Source organism: Terrapene carolina, unplaced genomic scaffold, assembly GCF_002925995.2.
Source record: "Terrapene carolina triunguis isolate 2854851 unplaced genomic scaffold, T_m_triunguis-2.0 Scaffold21, whole genome shotgun sequence".
NCBI classification, from domain to species: Eukaryota; Metazoa; Chordata; order Testudines; family Emydidae; genus Terrapene; species Terrapene triunguis.
The window spans coordinates 12,233,136-12,253,507 of record NW_020664372.1 but is presented as its reverse complement, the minus strand read 5'-3'; positions in this window follow the sequence as shown (position 1 = coordinate 12,253,507).

The following is a 20,372-nucleotide window of genomic DNA, read 5'->3' as shown; positions in this document are numbered from 1 at the left end:
TTTTTTTTTGGCTGCTTGGGGCAGCCAAAACCCTGGAGCCAGCCCTGGATTTTAGTATTTGATTTTAATTCACTTAATAACATCTAAACCAGATCCTCAACTTGTGTAAATGAATCTGTAAGATAATGTTTCAATTAAATTAAATTAATTGATCATAAAGAATACATGGATCTCCCCATACAATTTAGATGCAGTAGACAAAGTATACTGGGCCCTTGACTATAGCAGTATGAATTGTGCATTTGTGCTAGTGTAAAAAGCTTAAATGCTTATTTTCTTGTCCTTTTCTGCAGTGATTTCTCATTGTATTCTAAACAATTGTTGCAGTTCTGACTTCATAAGTCCTGAAACCACAACTCCTCTCAGTACTTCTGTTATATCTGTTACTTATTAAACTCTGGATAATGGCTACCATCTTTATTCTGCTTCTCAGTTACCTCATAACAAAAATGTAATAACTACAATCAACAGCAACATATTATGTTTTCACGTATTAAAGAAACGTTTCTGCAGCTTTTACCACCTTTGGCAGAATTACAAGGAGATGCTGTTACTAAGATAGAGATAAATAGACATACACAAAATCATAATTTGGGTTTTTAAGGTTCATGTCAAGATTTGAAACATAGCTTATGTTATTATCACATTCCAGTCAGCTAAGTCATAAAGAATTTCTATCAGCTTTTCAGGACGTAGAATGCTGTGGAACATGCCATTGAATGAAGAGCCTGACTTAATTAATTTGAGCAATCATAAACAAAATGAAGGAGGAATGGATTGGACTACTTTATGATATTGCTTTTCAACTATCATTTGAGGGTCCACATATTTCATTATTATATTGTACCTATATAATCTCACTGATCCTTCTATTCCATAAGTAACTCTGTTAGTGTTATCAATAAATCACATGCTGCAAATATAGAAGACATCAACGTAACCATGATCAATTCTGCCCAGGAAAAATATAAACGTAATAACTAAACTTCCTCTTTCAGGAGAGAACTAGAACTATGTAAACCTTTGGTTTTGAAATCATCAAATCATGCTAAATGTGATTGGTTTCAAAGAGAGGAATGTAGCTAGCCAGGTTAAACATAAAATATTTTTTTGATCTTCAAACATTTTGATGAAACTGTAAGCAAAGTTTTCTGCTGAATTAGGAGTGACACACATTTAGAATGTGAATTTCATAGTTTTGCTTTAATTCTGTTATGAAACATGGTAGCTGTCACCTAAGTCTTTTTGTCCTTGAATGGCTGATTTTGCCCTCATTTGATTGAGATGGGCAGTTATGCCACTTGTGCTCAATTTCCCACAAAAAGAGACTATGTTAAATTGACATCTGTAATTTCAATATCAATAGGTATGAAAAAAAAACATCTCTGTGTCAGCAGTAAGGCAAGGACAAGCTTTTAGCTTCCATTTTATTTGTGGCAAAAAATCCAACATGAACCCTTTAAAATTCCTAACAAGATCATTGTGGACGAAAAAGCTAAGGATAAAATAATAAAGTGAAGTACCTAATTCCATATTTGTGCACATGAATTATTGGTGTGATTTTTAGAGATGCCAAATACCTGCAAAACACCTTTCCTTTCCGTACACACAACTAAGTATCTTGTCCAGGCCTTCACAATTTTGACTCGTACAACCTCTTTCTCTCTCACCTTGACAAAATGTAATATTGTTCCATTAAATCTATTAAAAATGCTGCTGTAAAGATAATTTTCCTGGCTCATCACTTTGATCATGTCACCCCTCTTGTCACATCCCTCCAGTAGCTCCCCCTTCTCCATCACATCAAACACAAGCTACATCCAAAGCCTGTCATGGGCTATCCCCATGCCTTATCTATCATTTCATCTATACTATCAAGATATCAACTCCCCCATTTCTGCTCTGACTTCATCACCCCTGAGTTAAATTTTCAAACCTTTGAGCTTTCTTCCATACTGTTCCTCATGCATGGGAGGAGCTCCACATAAACATCTGCAAAGGGAAATCATTGTCCTCTTTTGAATCCCTGCTTAAATACCTCTACTATCATGCTTACCAAAAACTCCACAACATTTAGACAGTTGGTGTGCCTTTACGTGGTGACCAGTTTTGTCTCACTGTTACCTTGTGTTCTCGTGGCTGTTTTGTCCACTTACTGTCTCTTGTCTTGTATGGAAATTGTAAGCTTTTCAGGGAAGGGGCCATACTTTGTTCTGTGTTTGGATGGAATCTAGCACAATGGCACCCTATTCCAGGATTGGGGTTTATAGGCACTACCACAGTACATGTGCAATATGTCTGCAACTCCCAGTGAAGTCAATAGAAGGTAAGTTAGTTGGATACTTCTGAAAAAAAAAAAAATCAGGCAACTTCTTCCAATGACTAAATATGGGATTATGTGCCGAAGTTTCAATGTTTTGGCATGAATTATTGGTAGGCCTCGATCCATGCAACCAATACAAGCCTCCAATTTTATTATTTCTGCATGAATATATTGTTTTCATCTGTATTTATTAAATGGTGAAAACAGCCAGGAACAGCAGAAACTGAGGTGGCTGCTCATTCAAGAAGACTTCAAAGGATTATTGAGAAAGAGGTAGCATACTGAGACACTCTTGAAAGACAGTCCAATGGGAATGGGAAAACAGAGATAATTGAGATTCAGCATTTGTGTCTTGTTCCCAAACAGGCAACTAAATTTCTGATAGCTACAAAAATGTCAGACAGCTGCATCTGTCAAAGTTCATGTTAATCTGAAAGCCACGATAGGAATAAAGGATACATCAGGAGTCAACAGGGAATTGATGTAGTTCTGTGGTGCAAAAAGATATTAGTGGTGATGATTCTGGCCATGATAATAGCAGTGTCACATATGCAGTGTTGTGCCAAAAGAAACAAGATAAGGAAAGACTTCTGGGTGTATTAGAGGTAAAATTATGCCAACCAGACTGACTTTCACATGAGAGTTTTTGTAACTTAAAATGAAATTCCCATGGAGACGCACTTAAAAACCCAGATCATAAACAATGGTGCTAACTCACCTCAAAAAACAAAACCCACCATGCTTCTCACATCACTAATATCTATTTAGATGAGGGGGGAGAATACCAAAATTGCAAAGAGATTTAAGAGCACAGGTCCTATGGACTTTGAGTGGGACTTGTGCTCCTAAATCCTGTCAATGCTTCTGAAAATTTTCCCTGAGAGTTTCAAAACAAAGATTTATTTTTTTTAATACAGCAAATATATAAGGCAGAAGAAAATAAAATGATTAGTAAGAAAAGTCTGTCTTACAGAGATTTAAGATGTCTATTGAAAGAATTTTCTTTTTGCTATCATCTAAATGTCTTTCTTTTTTTGCTATAAGTAATACAAATGTAAGCCATTGACCCTCATGTGCATTTTTATGCTCAAAGCAAAGGAAGAAGTACAAGGTTCCCTTTGTCTTTAGAGCAGCATAGTTGTAGCTGCAATTCTGGGAGGAAATTGATCATCAGTTACAGGGACAGAGTTGTAAAGGCTCATGCATATATGTGGTTAAATTTAAACAACAGTTGAGACTATGACATTGAGTCTTTTTGATATGTAATACAGAAAGACACAGAGTGGGACAAATAGTTCAGTCAGCAACCTCAGCTGACCAAATCAGAATTTCCTATGTTCAGTTTTGGGCAGACGCCTGTTGATATTTGTGTTTTGTCATCAACACTTCTAAATGTAATATCACCTCATTCTACCGCATACTACAGAAACAACTTATTAGGATGCAAGAATTATTTTGTTCTGCAAAATTTTTGGTGAAGAGCAGATCCTCCATGTCTCCTGTTCAAATGACTACATCACAATAGCTATTTTACCTTCTAAACTAGCACTATTTTGCAATCTTGTTGGTAATCTTAACCAGAGATCAAAGGGAATGAAGACTGAACCAGTCTCATCTCAGGATATTACCTCGGCAGATCAGGTTTGAGACACACGAGGTAGGAAAATTCAGGGAATCTTGTACTACCAATGCCTGTGCTGCACCTCTCAAGTTAACAGAATCAAGAAGTCTTCAGTCTCTAAGACCATTAATCCAACAACTTAATGATCATTAAGTATATAATAAAAACCTTACATAAAAAAAATCACAACCTCTCTGCCACAGTGACCTCTATGTGATACACCCTATGTAGTTCATTTTATTACAATATAATACAGAAATATTCTCCTGGGAATCTGGGAACAAATGTTTACTGTTTATTATTATTCACAAATAGGTTTCTAATTATCAGAAGGTGGCAACGCATGGCATGTGAATGATACAAACCAAATCAAGACAGAAAGGAATTTGACAGGTGTCACAACTAGAGTACAGATTCACAACTCTATCATGTCAAGTAAAATGCCTTCTTGATTTCTTCCTTCCCACCCCCCCAAAATTTCCACCCTGATTATCCTGATCAGTGCTGCTGGTTATTTGAACCTCTGAACCCAGTAAAAAGTTCATTAGATAGTGTATAAACATTAATGTTAGCTGGCAGGTTTTCCAAGCTAATATTTCAATTCCCTAGTTTTCCATCATATTTACTGATATCGGGATACCGAAGAACTACCCATCCACAATACCCACCCAAAATACCAAAGAACTACCCATCCACATCCTAACTTTCATTTATTACCTCAGCTAGGCTTTTCCAACAAGACAGGGAACTATGTTAAATATCAACCATTATTAATTGGCTGCTCAATTTCCAGTTCTATTTCCCTGTGGCAAAAGTCCCTCCTTATCTCTAGAATGATCCTTTCCAGAAAGACTGTACCTATCAATCACTGACAAGGAACATTGTCTCAGCAGTGCAAATTCAGTAAAATCACAGTGAGCAGTGGAATAAGACTAATATTTCAGACCCTCTGTCTCGTCTATCTCCTTTGGAGTCATCCATCTATAGCAGTGGTGGGCAACCTGCAGCCCATGGGCTGCATGCAGCCCATCACGGTAATCCGCTGGCGGGCTGCCAGACAGTTTGTTTACATTTTCACGGCCTCCCGCAGCTCCCAGTGGCCGTGGTTCATCGTTCCCAGCGAATGAGAGCTGCAGGAAGTGGTGGCCAGCACCTCCCTGCAGCCCGCGCTGCTTCCCGCAGATCCTATTGGCCAGGAGCAGTGAACCGCAGCCACTGGGAGCTGCAGGTGGCCGTGCAAATGTAAACAAACTGTCTGGCAGCCCGCCAGCGGATTACCCTGATGGATTGCGTGCAGCCCGCGGGCTGCAGATTGCCCACCATTCATCTATAGCCATGCATTTCTACATAGGGCTGTGTCTGTGCGTGTTAATGCTGCAATCTTGTGTCCCCCTCCACACATTTCACAAGCCATAACCGGTCTGGTAGTTCCATAATGGTGCTGGGCTATGAGCCGGGTGCATTGATCAACATTCAGCTGGTCCTTGCCTTGTATGGATCAACAGAATTGAATACAAACCAGTTTATTCAGCATTTAGGCATGTTGACCTGCAGTCATGCAAGCTGCTTTCTCTCACAGGAAAGGTTAGCAGATTTTTTAGTGCAATTTGTCACATTGTAAAATTCCACAGACTTTTCAAACATGGGAGCGGGAGTCTATGCTCCAAAGGATGCTGCCTTAAACTGAAAAAGTGTGAGGTGCCTAAGTCTCATTAGTAGTCAACCTTTATTCTGCAATTTGCATACAGTTATGAATGTGAAATTTCTGTATATCTACTTCTCTGAGGGTACAAAGTCCAAATTGAAATAAAAAGACTGGTGACTTTGGGTGTCTTGAATCTTGGGTGCTCAATTTGAGCCACCTTATCAAGGCCTGATTTTCAGAGGTGGCTGCTCAGCACTCTCTGAGAAATCAGGCTGCTTTAAAGAGTCGCAGGTTAGGCACCCAAAGTCAGTAGTCACTTCTAAAATTTAGACCTGTATTCTCTTAATCAGAGGAATTTTACAATGAATTATTTGGTGAATTCTGCAGTCTTTACTATTTTGTTTTCAGTGGGAGTTCTGACAGATGAGTGCAGAATTTAGCTCATTATTTTTTAATCTCTCACCTTCAAGAATCTCATCTTAGAATGAATGATTCATAATCACACAACTCACTAATATCATCATAATGAAAAGTTATTACACTTTATTATTTGAGAATCATTCAGATTGCTTTGAAAGTGTCTCAGAAGAGTTCAGTGGGAAGTTTCAAATCTTTGTACAGGTTTAAATTAATAGTGGATATGTTGGCTGGATGCAATCCAGCCAGACCATTAACAAGGAAACAGATGCTGCTGTGAACAGAGAGCCTGAGTTAGAGTTAGGGATTTCAGCATTTCTATTCTTTAAAGCCTTTTGTCTGTTTTCCTTTTTCAAGTTACAGCTACTGCTCTTGATCCGGTCTCAAAATCAAGCTTGATACCACTTCCCTGGCCTCAAGCATAAAAGATTACTAGTAGAATTGTATCTCTACTCTGGAATGCAGCATTTTTTTAAAATATGCGGATGTAAAATGACCCCAAAAAGATCAAAAAGACAGACTTTATAATGAAGATTTTTTTCTGTGGCAGAAAGGGTAACTGAAAAACTTTGATATTAATGCTTTTAATTAAATGTTTTTATAAAATGGCCTGAAAATGTCCCCCAGTTAGTTGCTTTCATGAAGATGCTAAACATATGTATAGTTAACATCTTCAAGAAAGCAACTGTTTCATATATTGCACTATATATATATATATATATATATATATATATAAGACTCCAAATTATTAAAGTTATCAGTAATAATTTTAAATGTGAACTAGTGGTCATGAATATTATGGTTTCATTAGCCTGTGTATACCAAAAAAAAAAGACTTGTTATTCTGTAAGCTCCTTACCTAGAACTGTGCAAGTCTGAAGATGCCCATGCATGCACCAATCTTACCATATGCAGGTATAACTCAATGCCTACCTGCGTTAGTGATTGTTAAGTGCAAATGTTTTGCTAAAAGTATCAAATTACAGTAAGAAACTATTGAATCTGTGACTGCTTATTTAGTTTTGGGATAGAAGCTTTAAAGCATACATGTATATAGGCTTTTTGGTTCTGCTTTGTTAAGTATGACTGTATAGCTTTTTCTACCATAAATTGGTTGCATGGCAGCCTGATTGTCATTATCAGTTATTAACAGTACCTCAAGAAAAAAAAGCAAATATAATATGCAGAAGAGATTCACCGAGTGATCCCATCTGAAACAAACTTAGACAAACTCCTAGCTGAGCCTCCCTATGGTGCCAATCCCATATACCAGGGTAGCTTCAGAGTTGACCTATTGAAGTGAGCAGGACTACCTACATGAGAAGAGTGTCTAACTTGGGTCAAGTGCTTGTAAAATATGCATCCTAGCTTAAATCTCAGATATTGTAATAATATCCAGGATACATACAGCAAATCCAGCCACTAGATAGGGGCCTCTGTTAATTTCTGTTCACTGTAGCATCTGGCCACCAGCTGGTAGACACAGCAATCTTTACTTTCAGCCTGCAGACTTCCAGAAAACAGAAGTTCACAAAAAGTTTAAAAGTAAAGCCAGTCTGGTAACACTGCCTTGGAGGAGACTCAGTTTCAATACCCACACTCTCTTGCCTCCCAGCTGAAAGTGCTGTGGAGGAAGCAGTTCAATGTTAGGCTACTCCGTCATGTGGGGGAAGCCAGGGTGCTCGGAACACTGCCCCCGCAGCTCCCATTGGCTGGCAAGGGAAAACTTTTTAAAATTTGTCCTAATTTTTTAAGGAAAGCAGTTTCAAGGCCTGCATGCAAATTGAGTGACTATGTGTGCAAATACTCAATTGATTCATGACCCAGTTATTTCCTGAAGAGATTACATGTGCAAATACCAAGGCAATTGTGCACATATATCTATGGACACTTGTGTAGATAGCAGGCCTCCTTTAAAAAAAGTGGCCTGAAGGTTAGAGGAAATAATGTTTGCAACATTTGAAGCAGGCCTTGTGGGTAGGTTATATAGTTAGAAGCCTTAAACATTCCACTTTATCCTGTATGTGGTTTCCTGCTCTGCAGTGTTAATTCCTTGGAAAAGCAGTATTTTCCTGTGATAAAGGTACTCTCTTCCCATGGGTCAGATAAAAATCTCAAGGCTCTAGAATTATACATTCCTCTCTTTAATGTAAAGCAGGATCACACCATATGGAAATAACTGTGTATGATGCTAAAAGAAGATCAGTTCATGTTATGAAATGCAGTTTTATTCAAAAATGGCAAATGACAAAGGGGCTGCAGAGAGTGGCTGGAAGGATTTTCCTTTATGTACCAAATCCAGCACCAATTACAGTCAATGGACCACTCACATTTGACCTCAGAATGGAATCTAGATCATTAATATTTAACTAAAAACAACTTTAAAGAAATCAAGATTATTTTTACCTATGTAAATAAAATATAAACCCCTTGAAGCTAATGCCACTATTAAAACATCCTTGGAATTTCTATTTGACAGAGACCCTAGTGATTTTTCACCTTCCCCTGCAGCATGGGACATGGGTCGCTTGCAGGCTTAAACTAGTGTAAATGGTAGACTCTCTGTAACTTGAAGTCTTTAAATCATGATTTGGGGACTCCAGTAACTCAGCCAGTGGTAAAGGTTCTATTACAGGAGTTGGTAGATGCAGTTCTGAGGCCTACAATGTGCAGGAGATCAGACTAGATGATCATGATTGTCCCTTCTGGTCTTAAAGTCTATGAGTCTAAATATTCTAGAGAAAAAAAAAATTCTAACTCAAAAAGTACTGCATCCAACAAGGGGGGAATTCTATATTAGACCTTATCTTGAGTGATAAAGAGGAACTGAACACAGAACTAAAAATGAATGTTAACTTAGGTACAAGTGACTATAACTTTGTGCTTTAAAAGGCCAGATTTCACAAAGCTGAAAACAATTGTGAATCAAATAATCTAGGAGGAAGAATTTAATCATGTGAATGATAATTCAGAATTGTTTAAGAAAACTTAACTTGATGCAAAAATGGCCACAATCGAGAAAGAAGGCCATATTAGTGAAAAAAAAATCAACCAGGTTTAGAGAAGAAATGAAGGCAGGTATAATTATAATTATATATATATATATATATATATATATACACACACACACACACACATAGAAGTTGATAATAATGAATATAAATCAGAAGCTAAAAATTATAGAAAATTGATAAAGAACACAAGCAGAAACAACACTCTGGCTAGCGGAGTTAAGGATAACAAGGGTTTTTTTTTTTTACAGTATATTAGGAACAAAAAAGAATCCTGACAATGGTATTGGTCCATTACTAGATGGAAATGGTAAAATTATCAAGAATAATTCAGAAAAGGCAGAAGTATATAATAAATGTTTCTGTTCTATATTTAGGGGAACAAAAACAAGATGAAGTAGTCATATCATATGACAACACTCTTTCTATTCAACTAGTATCTCAGAAGGAAGTTAAACAACAGCTACTAATGTTAGACATTTTCAAATCAGCAGGTCCAGTTAACTTGCATCCAAGAGTTTTAAAGGAGCTGTCTCAAGAGTTCACTAGACAATTAATGTTGATTTTCAATAAGTCTTGGTATACTGGGAAGTACCAGAAGAAAGCTAATGCTGTGCCAATATTTAGAAAGTATAAATGGGATGTGTAGGTAATTATAAGTCTGTCAGTTTGACATTGGTCCTGGGCAAGATAGTCAAGCAGCTGATACTGGACTCAATTAATGAACTCTTAAAGGAGGATAATATAATTAACTCCAATCAACATGGGTTTATGGAAAATATATCCTGTAAAACTATTTTTTTTTTTTAGTTTGGTTGGCAAAAGTAGTAGCATTGATATAATGTACTTAGACTTCTAAAAGGTATTTGACTTAGTACTGCATGACATGAAAATTTTGTGGGCCCGTATCATCATACTTTCAAGGACTGGCTCAAACATATAGACAAACTTAAATATAGTGATCTCAAGATATGCTTGTGTGCATTCTATCTGTCACAGATAGGTCTCCCAGATCCTAGTCCCCACACAAACACCCATCCTTCTTCCTAGTGTGTCCCAATACACTTCAGTGCAGAACTCATGAGGAAGGTTTTGAATTTAGCCATTGACTATATTGGCAAAATGCTTTAAAAACCAATAATGCCTATTTAAAATGAATGGGGCAATATAGCCAGCCAATGTAAAAAGGATGCAGAGATGTCTATTATGTAATATTCAACCAATGAGCATTGGCTAGCTACATAAGATTCTGAAGGGAGAATTTGGCCAATTAACATTCACATTTCTGCAGGGCACAACACTATCAAATGCAGCTTTTTTTTTTTTTTTTTTGGTATGCAAATAAAATGGTACTCCAAGAGCAGTGGTCTGGAAACCTATGTAATGATGTGATTGTGGTCGTGCATGTGAGCAGGAAATAGAAACAGGATGTCAATACCTCTGCCTCTACTTTGAAAACCACAAATGGAAAAACTAAAAGTAAAACAAGCTGCCAAATTGGTGATAAAAAAAAGTCGACATGCAAACTGAAGTAATTTTTCACTATCTAAGGTGTTTTTAGAAACAAAGCAAACTAAAACAAAATGAGAAAAACATGTTAAGGTTAACACTGTCCCTCGAAGCAAAAAGCGCCCTCAATCTAAAACATCTAAGCTCAGCCATCAAAACACAGTATTTCAAAAATTCTGCACAGAAAAATTATTTGTCAGTTTTTTGCAAAACTGTCAGCCTGATGAAAGTGTTTTTTTGTTTTCCAAAAAATAGTCAGACAGCATTATTCAAGTTCTTTAAGACATAAGTATTGTCCAAAGCTTAAACAGCATGAAAAGAGTCTATTTTAAAAGTACAAGTCATCCGACTTACTAAATAGGTTTTCTCTCTCTCTCTGTATTCTGAGTAGCAGAGGAAAATTATGCAGACATACACTCTAAGAAAAGGTGCATTTGTGTACCTTTGTCTTCACATCCCCTCCTTTAACCTCTTTCTGTACCACAAGCACATTACTGCATGTCATATTCTCAGTTCCATGCATTTTGAAGGTCTTCCCAAAGTTGTTCCAGTGACAATGATAATGAAGACCGATAGGTTGTGTCATGCTTGTGCCCCTGTACTTAAGCACTCTTGGGTATGTGGTTTATCTTTCACATTGCAGGAGAGAGAGAAAGCTATAAGACTTAGTGCTGCAAAATCTTTAAAATAATGTGTCTCGTGAACCAAGAAGTTTCTTGCTTCTTAGTTTTCTGATCCTCTGAATATTTCCTAGTCCAATTTATAGATCAGCAAGGTAGACAGGATGAATGGCCAAGATGAAGAACTATTTGTTTTGCCTCCATCTGAGAGAGCAATGCATCCCTTTTCTATCACTGTTATATCTTTTCTATTCAAGTCAATCTGTTATATTTCTGAAGAAGACTGAATTCTTTCCACTTGAACTGTAAACACATATTATTAGTAGTATGGACAAAAGCTGTTATATGCAGCCAAATACTCAGATACCACAGAATATACTCCAAGGAGAAAATCCACACACCTTAACAAATTTAAAACCACCTTCATCAAACAAGGGCACTCCATCAGAAAAGTAGATTGCATCATGGAATGGACATCCAGATACCCACCGAGAAAGAGCTTCAATAGAGTTGGGGGAAAAAAAGAAAAAAACACTGGACCACATACACCTAGTTGTCATCTACCGCCACACACTAGAACCCATAGGGGGTATCATCAAACAATTAAACCTATACTTGATGGAGATCACATCTAAAATATTTTTTCCTCAACTGCCTCTTCTGGCCTTCAATCTCCCTCTCTCACCCAACTTCACCAAGCTCATCATCAGAAGCAACCTCCTCACAGACCAAGACATATGAACTCAAAGTGGCATGGGACCATGCCAGAAAAAAACAGATGCAAAACCTGCAGACATATTTCTTCTGCAGTGATGATCAATACCTCCCACAACATACCTTTCAAGATCCCGTATATGGTGTACCTCATCCAGTCCATCAAATATCTCAACAACAACTATGTGGGTGAAACTAGACAATCTCTATGCTCTCAAATGAATTTACATAGAAAAATTACAAAGACAAAAAATACCCTATCACCAGCGGGCAAACACTTTTCACAAAGTGAGCACTCCATATCAGACCTATCAGTCCTTGTCCTCAAAGGAAACCTGCAAGACACCTTCAAAAGATGAGCTTGGACATTTAAATTCATAATTCTGCTAAACACTAAAAAACATGGTCTCAACAAAGACACTGGTTTTGGGTCTCATTGCAACATTTGTGATCTACTAACCTTCCTCTGGCCTATGACTGAAGAGGTGTTAATTGCACTCTTCATTTTCAGTGGTTTCTTGCTATATGTGTTAACCCCTTCTGCTTTACAATCTGTCCAACCTTGTATTTATCTGCTGCACTCCAGTTACTTTTTCCAAACCTGAAGAAGAGCTCTGTGAAGTTTGAAAGCTTGTCTCCTCCACCAACAGAAGTTAGTCCAGTAAAAGATATTATGCCACTCACCTTGTCTCTCATTAAACAAAGGAAATGTTATCTGTAGTTAGTGAATTGAACTGATTATTTTTGGTTACTATGCACGTCAAGATTTTAAAACTAGAAGATCTCATCCTTTCAATCCTGGAGTTTATTCAGAGACTGGAAGAGGAAAATAAGTGTTCCTGCTTGTTCAACTCCCAACTGTTTTTTTTTTAATTTTCAATGAACTAGTCATTGAACTAAACTAGATCAATAAACTGAAATGAAGAAAATATTCTCTCTACACCTGCAGAAGAGTCTACGAATGCCAAAAGTTCATTTAGCACTTCAAAAAATCCTGGTTCCGGTTGCTTAACCAGTGACTGCCGCCTACTCAGTGCTGGACTTTCCTTAAAGTTTGGTAGCAAACATGTACTACTGCCTACTACTTTTTAAAGTTAATTTAAATGATTTAAATAGATACTAGTAAAATTAGACATTAACATAGGTTTCTTTAAAAACAACAACCCATATTTAATGTAAACACAACAAATCTGATTGAAAATCAAAAATCTGTTTTTAAATAGATTTTTTTCCACCTGATGGGTGCTACCATGGGTATATGAGCCACAAATACATGCAAATTTACTGATTCTCCAATTAAACAATATAATATTATGCAGTATTTAAAAGAATAGGGGGAAAACATGAAGAATTTGATCAAATATGCTTTATAATCGCTGCTGCTCATTTTTTACCATCCCTCCAGACTCCCTTCAGGCCTGTAGAAATACTAACGCACCTATAATCTGATGTCAGAATTCATTTCCTTTGCTTGAATTTCCTGAAAATCCCCAGGTTGGAATAAATACACAACAGATCAGTAGCCAGGATTTGGTGTTTAAATTAAATCTGAGAACACAGTAGGTAGAACCCTGCATTAGCTCTCTGATTTGTAGCTAAATGTGTGTAAAATGTGCTTTGTTCAGTTGGTCACACTTCAAATTAATTATTGTAGATAAGGATGTGAATGTAGAGGGAAATTATTGTATCTGATATTACATTAAGGGCTAGATTGTCACCACTCTTACTTGGCTAGGAAGGCGAATAATCTGCTTCGTCATTACTTATTCTATTGTTCAGCTGAGTAAACAGTACTCAGATGGCAATTCTGGCTGGCTGGGGGAGGAAGTGAAACAAAAGCTGTTCATCCAGTATTCAAGCAAGTACAGGATGAAGATGAGCAGATATTGGGGGGAGCCTTGGATCCTCTCACTGAATCTTTCACTGGCTGGCTGGAGTTGAAAGGGGGAGGAAAATATGCTGCTCTGCAGCAAGGGGTGTAATACATTATTCCCTCTCATCCCTCAGAGGAAAGGACTGTTACGAAGTCACAATTAATTCTCTGCTATGCTCCTGGTATAGTGCAGAAGCACATTAGCCCTTGCTTTGGGCAGACCATCATTTTACAATCTAGTCCTAAGAAATCTCACATCATGTGTTTTTGATACTCAGTTTGCATATGGTAAAAACCCACTATAACTTCTGGATTTAATAAAGCAGTTATTTCAACATATCAAATAATTGATCTCTCTCCAATTCTTTTAAAAAAATAAATATGTTGAAAATGCTCACAGTTCAGCTGGTATCTTGTAGAAATCCTTTAGTGCTTCTTCCTTCAATCTTGACTGTGTCCTGATTGTACAAGCTAAACATCTGATACTTTAAATATACCCAGTTAAGAAATAAGTTGTCCGACTGCCAGGCAAGGTCTATTTTTATGTAGAGGATGGGGGGGAGGGGAGAAATCAATGCTCTATTTGATGTTAAAAATACATGTCTTGTATGTGGCAAAATCAAAGTGAAACTAGTGTTAGCAGGTTTTTCTCTGAAAACCCTACTGAGAAATGAGGAAATGTATTGTCCGTAGGACTAGAAATAATGAATAAGAGGTGAGACAGCAAGAGTTCTTCTTCCTATTAAACTTCACTAAAAATGTGCAAGACCATTTTTTTCTAAATGTCATGAATTATTTCAATTACAGCCCTTCTATTTTTACATGCTTTTGGAAGCAGCAACACATCACCAAGTTGAAGGTATTTTTTATTTAATAAAAATAAAACAAAGTCTCAAAAACTGCTTATGAGCTTTGATTCTGCAGATCAAAGAGCAAACTAGTTGCCTTGGTATCAGATATGAAATACCAAAAAAAAAAAAAAAAAAAAAAAATCATTGGTTCAAAACCCAGTAGTGTCAACTCAGTCCTTCATTATTTTGTGGTTGAAGAATTGAGTTCCAAGCAGTTTGTTGTTTGGGGTGGGGGGGGTTCTGATAAAAATCTTTAAAATCCATTACCTTGAAATTCCTGTCTACAGCTTCCATTCCTCACCATGCCGTGTGGTGAAAAATCTCAACATCTGCCTGACTGCTGCCCTTCCCTTTGGAAGTACCTACATCATGCTATGTGAATTATTATAATAATCAGCAATTATTATAGTTAAGATTGAAATGTGACCATTTCCTCCTGTTTATTACATTCTAAAAATAATCAGGTAGCTAATTGCAGTGACTTAATGCAAAACAGCTTTCTTTATAATGGCATCTGTATATGTTGACTCAAGGTTCACCATGGGAGAGACAATCCATCTCACAACAAGTTGACCTACCTGTCAGACTATGAACACTCTCCAGATCTGCAGCGGGTGTAAAGTGTCATAGCTACGTTGAGTTCAGTGAAGCTATGTTGACTTACATTAGCTGAGGATCTGGCCCTATATGAGTAAATGAAACCCATGGGTCAGGGAGAAGTGAGGTTAGTACTGTGACAGCACCCAGGAGGATTCCACAGTGTACACATACAGTTTCCAAAAGTCACATGTTGGGCCAAACTCATTCCTAGTATAACTCCAACTGTGCAGTAACACCAGGAGAAAAAATGGCCTACTTTGTGTAATCTGTTGTTGAAGGAATGACTGCCCAGCTTCTCTCCCTTGGGATTATAGCCTCAGATGATGGGCTAATGAAGCACATGTGGTATAGGGTTGCCATGAGGCATTCGATATGCAACTATTAAGTGATTTGATCAAGGATCCTGATACAGTGGACTAGGTAGGAGACCTGGGTTCTAATTTCTGTCACTGATGGCTTGCTGTGTGACATTGGGCCAGTCATTAAATCTTTATTTAGTCATCTATACATTGTAACAGTTCTTAAGTACAAACACAGAAACATGGAGACTTAATTAGTAATTTATGTACAATGAATTGAAAAAATAAGTACTTTTAAGAGTACCCATTAGAGCTTGGAGGGTCAGAAAGAAACACTGTTGAAAGGTGAACACGCTGCTTTTTCTGTATCCTAGCTCTATTGCCTTCCTCAGAGCCCAGAAAGGCATGTGGCATGCTGAGTTATATGGACACAGAAAGAAAGAAAGAAAGAAAGAAAGAAAGAAAGAAAGAAAGAAGGGGGCGGGGGGAGGGGGTTAAGAGAAGAAAATCTTTTGGCTAAACTGTTTTCTGTAGATACAGAAGCAAATTTTAAAAAGAAAAAAAAGGTTACATAAAGTAGCAGTGAAACATTTAGGACGCTACCTGCTACCCTCACCCCTTTCAAGTCTATCCTCAGGACAACCCACTTCTTCCATGATGCAAAGCCTGGCTGACTGCTAACTATACTCCATAAGTCTTTGCAGTTCAGTAAAGTTGTATGCACATACACCTCTCTATAGATCACCACCTTGTAGTGGTGGAGAGGCTTGTGTGTCTCATTGACCCCAAGAGCAATACTGCCTGGAGTCATGTACTCTCTTAGGGTCACCCATGGCAGAACGGTCAAGGGCGAGGCTCCAGACAAAGTGTGATCCAAGAAGTCCCTAACAGCAGAGCAGACAGAGGATAACTGCACAATGGAGGTGAAACTGTTGAGTAATGTTACAACGGCTGTGAAGGTGGATGAAGGCTGCAGCAAATGGAGGATTTCCAATTGTCATAGAGTCCATGCCATTGGTTTCAAGTTCTCTATCTGTCAAGGGTAGTGTGGTGACTGTTGTGCACCAGTTTCCCCACTTTAAAAGAAGTCCCACACAGGCATCTTCCAGTTCTTGGGAAAATAACATTTGCACAAGTCAAAAGTCCAGTAGTGATCAGCGAGTGGCTACGGAAACAGGACAGTGAAATCCGGAAGTTCCTATTCACAGACTGACACACAGGCAGGGTGTGTGTGATACAGTCATCTTGCTTGAGGATTGAGGCGGGTTGAGCATCTCGGCAGCTGCACCCACGACTGAGCCGTCCTTTTTAGGATCCACTCTGCTCACCCACATGGGGAGGGGGTTAGAAAAGGTACCCTAAAAATAGTCTTGCCTCTGTTTCTCCCGGCTAGATAGCTGCATCCAGCAGGATCACCACCTCAGCGGTCGAAAATGTAAGAAACTTTTCAACTTTGGAACTTGGAACGTATGTACCCTGATGGACAACTCAAACAGCGACTGACCAGAGTGAAATACAGCCATTATTGCTCGTGAATTGAGTTGGTTTAACATCGATATTGCTGCTTTGTCTGAAACTAGAAGAGCTGATGAAGGACAGGTGAGGGAGGAGAAAGGAGGATACACCTACTTCTGGAAGGGAAAATCTATAGATGAACCCCGATTGCATGGAGTGAGCTTTGCTATAAAGAACAAGCTCGTAAGGTGCCTCTCTGAGGTACCAGTTGGCATCAATGAGCAGTTTATGACACTCAGACTGAGGCTCACAAAAAATCAACAGACAACTATTGTGAGTGCCTATGCACCAACATTGGATGCTGATGAGAATGTAAAGGAAGTTTTTTATTCTCAGTTGGAAACCATTTTATTGGAGACCCCTACAGCAGACAAGATCATCCTTCTGGGGGATTTCAATGCACGTGTTGGACGAGACTCAGACCTGTGGAAAGGAACAATCAGGAAAGAAGGAGTTGGCAAAAGTAATTCAAATGGAATTCTGCTCCTGACCAAGTGTGCTGAACATGAACTTATTGCAGTTCTGGAAATTAAAATATTCTTTTGCCTTGTAACTGGAGCAAACGTGTTGTTGAAGCAATTAAGGGAGAAAGTTATACCTGTGCAGGGGGCCTAAACAAGACTCTTCTGAGTCATTTAATCCCCAGAAGGAGGCATCATGGTCCAGGGGATAGAGAATGGGGCTGGCAGAGGTCAAGAAATGGTAGTTCCATTATCAGTTCTGCTACTGACCTGCTGTATGACCATGGGCCTGAATTTCCCTATCTGTAAAATGTGGATAATGATAGTTGCCCATCTTTTTAAAGAGTTTTGAGATCTATGGATGCAAAATGCTACTATTGATGCAGAAGGGCCTTGGGCAGGACTTCTGCTCACATGGTATTTCCACCCTAAGGTTTCATTCTGACTAGGAAAGGGGTCATATTTAGGTCACAGTCAGCTAACAAGAGCCAGCTAATCCTGACGTAAAGTCTACCACTTTTCCCAGTCAGCATGAAGCCTAAAAGACTAATAGATAGATTGATCCCTGTTTATACTGGTGTGATCTAACTGTAGGACCTACTGTGGTAGAGTGCTTGCAATGACACAAAGCAACAATACCTGCCTGTTTGGTAGAGGGCTAAAGAAGCACAAATATTGGGTGGGGATGGTAAGGGTCAGGGTAGGATGACAGTATTCATTCACTCTTTAAGCTTATCCCTACAGTAGCTTCCACCAGCCACCTGTTAAAGCTGCCTTCCCTCGTATAACTCTCAACACAGAAGGCCTAGGACACAGAAGGTCTCTCTGGCATGGGAAAGTCCAAATAACACCATATTACATGAGCTAGAATGACTCTAGCCATCGATGAATGAACAAATCTCTCAGTGCCATTTTTAGAGTTGTTGACTATTATTCCAGTGTAAGGCTGAAGTTTTTCAGTCTGACACAAGAAACAAATGCTAGCTCTCTGAGCCTAATTTGGATTTTCATTTTCTGCTGTCTTTTATGGTTGAACATTGTTTAGTTCTAAGTGATCTTTTCAGTTTAATTTAAACATTTATGCATGAAGGAATTAATGCCCATTCATTGGATACCATCTTTTTATAGTATTCAGTATGTGTTTGTTTTATGGAGAGTAAAAAGAATCCATCCATCAGAGCAAACAGGTACTACTATGGAACACATCAATCTGTATAATTTTAATGTTAGCCTGCCCTCTGAACAAACAATGTGAACAACGTCTTTTTTCATTTCTTTCAAGGTTTCATAACAAAGCAAATATGGCTACAGGAAGTGTAGATCTAACAAGAGAGGTCTTACTTGATAATAGTCCAATGCGGTAATCTTGAGCATTGTAATACATTTTCAGATTAAAGCTGGATAACCTATCTAATGTTGACATTTATCAATTTTATCACTTTCAGAGACATCTATAGATAATGAATAAGAAAAAGAGAAAGCAAGAGACAATGATAGTGAAAAATAAGGAAAGATGGCTTCAATTAAAGCAGAGGTGGGCAAACTACGGCCTGCGGGACCATCCTGCACAGCCACTGAGCTCCTGGCCGGGAAAGCTAGCCTCTGGCCCTTCCCCTGCTGTGCCCCCTTCCCCACAGCCTCACCTCGCCACGCCTCCAGCACTCTGGCCTGCCGCTCCTGCCGAGCAGCGTGGGTGGTGTGGTTGGCTGTGGCAGGGCTGGGAGCTTCTGCTGCTCTGAGCAGCATGGTAAGGGAGTGGGGGGTTGGATAAGGGGTAGGGTGTCCTAGGGGGCAGTCAGGGGACAGGGAGCAAGGGGGGCTGAATGGGGGTGTGGTCCTGGATGGCGGTTGGGGCGGGAGTCCCAGGAGGGGGCGGTCAGGGGACAAGGAACAGGGGGGGTTGGATGGGTTGAGAGTTCTGAGGGGGGCAGTCAGGGGACAGGAAGTGGGAGGGGGCGGATAGGGGGCTGGGCCAGGCTATTTAGGGAGGCACAGCCTTCCCTACCTTGCCCTCCAGACAATTTTGCAATGCCGATGTGGCCCTTGGGCCAAAAAGTTTGCCCACCCCTGAATTAAAGTCTTATCATAGCTAATTAAATCCACGTGAGTTAGGTGGAAAGCGGATGATGACAATAATAATAATATGGAAAATGATAAAGAAAAAAAATTATCTGAACAAGAAAAAAATCAGGGGATGTAGGTGTTTAGTAGCATGCAAGCTTGAGAAAGGGAGTGATATCAGACTGACATTGCTTCAAAAGATCAGCTAGAACCCAGATGAATGAGGAAATGGTTGAAATATTCCCTAAAGTGTGTTTAAGATGCAGTGTTACTAACCTGACCCCAACTTAACATTTTTAAAATAAATAAATCTTTATCAAGCTCATTTTATCCCAAAGCACTTCACAAGTTTTTAGTGGTAAACATTTCAAAAGCTCCAAAGACACTTAAAAACTTAGGTTGCAATGAAAGTCAATGGAACTTAACTTTAACTCTCTAGTCATTTAGACACTGTACGTGCATGATGATGATGATGGGCGATCACTTGTTTCCAAGTATGATCATTTTCTATGGGAGTTATTAGTCCTCAGGTGGCTAATAAGGCCAATTCTTGAACCACAAGTTCTATTACAATGAGGGCAGATGTTTTCAGGCTCAGCAGGAGGTTGTTGACTATGACTGGAGAACAGTCTCTCCTTCCTCCTGCGCCTCTTGTCCTCTTCGGCTTGTCGGCGAGCAAGTTCAAAATGCAGGGGACCATCACGTAGGACTTCACTCCATTTTAAACGATCCTGGGCAAGTGTCTCCCAGGTATCAATGTCAATATTACATTTTTTTAGGTTGTCCTTCAGCAATTTCTTATAATGCTTCTGTTGTCCACCCACTCTACGGTACCCTTCTTTCAGCTGAGAG